Raw genomic sequence first — 4,250 nt, forward strand, 5'->3', positions numbered from 1 at the left:
TTGATTTGTACCTAATATTTGAGGTACACATTTAGTACTACACAATTAAAGTACAAATTGAGTACTTAAAATTTGAAGTACAAATCAAGTACTGTAAAAAACAAGTACTTAAATATTACAATAAATTTAAAGTACTAAAAAAGTACTATATTTTAAAAGTAATTTTCCAGTACTACAGATTTTTTGTACAGAAAAAGTACCTATGCAAAATTAGCAGTGCAGGGCCGTAAATCTCAGTGAAATCCTAAAATAAAATGTTCGCTCCTAGATTAAAATACTTATCTGTGTTACAAACTGGTGCTGATAAATGTACATTACAAGAAAATAAGCATGCAACGCGTGTTTTAAAGTTACACCGGATCAATAAAATCCAAATCATGCACTGCTGGTGAACTGTGACCGAAATGTCAATTTCCTACAATGACAAAAGAAATTACATTGTGCACATTCCATCTCTATAGATGTTGTCTGTTCAACGTCTCCACCTGAAAAGAAATAAAAAGACTGAGTTTTCGTTATTATCAACCCGCGTCACGTGATGTCTCCTCAATCTGGCGCGCGCGCTGGACCTGAAATAAAATAAAAACTTTCCGAACTAAACATGAAACTTCCCCGGAATAATATAGACCCCTTACAGAAACAAACAGACAAACAAACAAACAAACAGACAGACAAACAAACACACACACACATAACAATCAATCATGTTTCAAAAGGGGGGGGCAAGACCGTTTACAATTGCTTTTAAGAAGCAATTGATTTAAATTGTAAAACGACAATTTTAACCATTCTGTTCCGTTTATATAAAAAAAAAAATCCCTAGGACCCCCCCCCCCCCTTTTTTTTTACCCCCACTTACGAATGAATGTGTTTGATCAACCAATCAACGTGTTCAACCAACCAACCAACCAACCAACCAACCAACCAACCAACCAACCAACCAACCAATAAATCAATCAATCAATCAGTGCATGTTTCCGTCTCATGTGTTTAATATGGAGTCCACGATCTCATTTGTTTCTTTCTCGCTTGTTTCAAGAAACACTATCAAACGTGTTGTTTAACCAACCAACCAACGTGTTTAATCAACCAATCAACATGTTTAGCCAACCAACCAACCAACCAACCAATCAATCAATCAACCAATCAGTGCATGTTTCCGTCTCATGTGTTTAATATGGAGTCCACGATCTCATTTGTTTCTTTCTCGCTTGTTTCAAGAAACACTATCAAACGTGTTGTTTAACCAACCAACCAACGTGTTTAATCAACCAATCAACATGTTTAGCCAACCAACCAACCAACCAACCAATCAATCAATCAACCAATCAGTGCATGTTTCCGTCTCATGTGTTTAATATGGAGTCCACGATCTCATTTGTTTCTTTCTCGCTTGTTTCAAGAAACACTATCAAACGTGTCGTTTAACCAACCAACCAACGTGTTTAATCAACCAATCAACATGTTTAGCCAACCAACCAACCAATCAATCAACCAATCAGTGCATGTTTCCGTCTCATGTGTTTAATATGGAGTCCACGATCTCATTTGTTTCTTTCTCGCTTGTTTCAAGAAACACGTTCCAACGTGTTTAACAACCCAACCAACGTGTTTAATCAACCAATCAACATGTTTAGCCAACCAACCAACCAACCAATCAATCAATCAACCAATCAGTGCATGTTTCCGTCTCATGTGTTTAATATGGAGTCCACGATCTCATTTGTTTCTTTCTCGCTTGTTTCAAGAAACACTATCAAACGTGTCGTTTAACCAACCAACCAACGTGTTTAATCAACCAATCAACATGTTTAGCCAACCAACCAACCAATCAATCAACCAATCAGTGCATGTTTCCGTCTCATGTGTTTAATATGGAGTCCACGATCTCATTTGTTTCTTTCTCGCTTGTTTCAAGAAACACGTTCCAACGTGTTTAACAAACCAACCAACGTGTTTAATCAACCAATCAACATGTTTAGCCAACCAACCAACCAACCAATCAATCAATCAACCAATCAGTGCATGTTTCCGTCTCATGTGTTTAATATGGAGTCCACGATCTCATTTGTTTCTTTCTCGCTTGTTTCAAGAAACACTATCAAACGTGTCGTTTAACCAACCAACCAACGTGTTTAATCAACCAATCAACATGTTTAGCCAACCAACCAACCAATCAATCAACCAATCAGTGCATGTTTCCGTCTCATGTGTTTAATATGGAGTCCACGATCTCATTTGTTTCTTTCTCGCTTGTTTCAAGAAACACTTTCCAACGTGTTTAACCAACCAACCAACGTGTTTAATCAACCAATCAACATGTTTAGCCAACCAACCAACCAACCAACCAATCAATCAATCAACCAATCAGTGCATGTTTCCGTCTCATGTGTTTAATATGGAGTCCACGATCTCATTTGTTTCTTTCTCGCTTGTTTCAAAAAACACTATCAAACGTGTTTAACCAACCAAACAACCAACCAACGTGTTCAATCAACCAATCAACATGTTTAGCCAACCAACCAACCAACCAACCAATCAATTAACCAATCGGTGCATGTTTCCGTCTCATGTGTTTAATATGGAGTCCACGATCTCATTAGTTTCTTTCTCGCTTGTTTCGAGGAACACTATCTAACGTGTTTAACCAACCAACCAACGTGTTTAATCAACCAATCAACATGTTTAACCAACCAACCAACCAACCAACCAACCAACCAACCAACCAACCAACCAATCAATCCATCAATCAATAAATCAGTGCATGTTTCCGTCTCGTGTGTTCAATACGGGGTCCAAGATCTCAGTTTTTTCCGGTTGCTTCAAGAGACCCTAACCCAAGTGTTTAAGTAATAAACCAACCAACCAACCAACCAACCAACCAATCAATCAATATGTATGACCGTTTATTTATGACAGTTTCATTAAAACAATATGGAAGGAAAGACCTATGATCAATTATTCAAGAAGAATTGAATTTCAATATTGTTCTTACATCTCTTCTGAAAACAAAAAATCCACATCCTTCTTATCAGTTATACTCTGAAACTACAAGTCTAATCGACCCCAAAATGTGCAGTCAGCAGGGCATACATGTACTAAAGGTTCATAAAACAACGTGGTGCAGATATCTCTCAAGACTTTTCCTAGAGAAAAGAAATGGCAATGCCGTAAAAATCGCGAACATTTTATTTTAGGATTTCACTGAGATTTACGGCCCTGCACTGCTACTTTTGCATAGGTACTTTTTCTGTACAAAAAATCTGTGGTACTGGAAAATTACTTTTAAAATATGGTACTTTTTTAGTACTTTAAATTTATTGTAATATTTAGGTACCTGTTTTTTACAGTACTTGATTTGTACCTAATATTTGAGGTACACATTTAGTACTACACAATTAAAGTACAAATTGAGTACTTAAAATTTGAAGTACAAATCAAGTACTGTAAAAAACAAGTACTTAAATATTACAATAAATTTAAAGTACTAAAAAAGTACTATATTTTAAAAGTAATTTTCCAGTACTACAGATTTTTTGTACAGAAAAAGTACCTATGCAAAATTAGCAGTGCAGGGCCGTAAATCTCAGTGAAATCCTAAAATAAAATGTTCGCTCCTAGATTAAAATACTTATCTGTGTTACAAACTGGTGCTGATAAATGTACATTACAAGAAAATAAGCATGCAACGCGTGTTTTAAAGTTACACCGGATCAATAAAATCCAAATCATGCACTGCTGGTGAACTGTGACCGAAATGTCAATTTCCTACAATGACAAAAGAAATTACATTGTGCACATTCCATCTCTATAGATGTTGTCTGTTCAACGTCTCCACCTGAAAAGAAATAAAAAGACTGAGTTTTCGTTATTATCAACCCGCGTCACGTGATGTCTCCTCAATCTGGCGCGCGCGCTGGACCTGAAATAAAATAAAAACTTTCCGAACTAAACATGAAACTTCCCCGGAATAATATAGACCCCTTACAGAAACAAACAGACAAACAAACAAACAAACAGACAGACAAACAAACACACACACACATAACAATCAATCATGTTTCAAAAGGGGGGGGCAAGACCGTTTACAATTGCTTTTAAGAAGCAATTGATTTAAATTGTAAAACGACAATTTTAACCATTCTGTTCCGTTTATATAAAAAAAAAAATCCCTAGGACCCCCCCCCCCCCCCTTTTTTTTTACCCCCACTTACGAATGAATGTGTTTGATCAACCAATCAACGTGTTCA

This window comes from Mytilus trossulus, chromosome 2 (assembly GCF_036588685.1).
Source record: "Mytilus trossulus isolate FHL-02 chromosome 2, PNRI_Mtr1.1.1.hap1, whole genome shotgun sequence".
NCBI classification, from domain to species: domain Eukaryota; kingdom Metazoa; phylum Mollusca; class Bivalvia; order Mytilida; family Mytilidae; genus Mytilus; species Mytilus trossulus.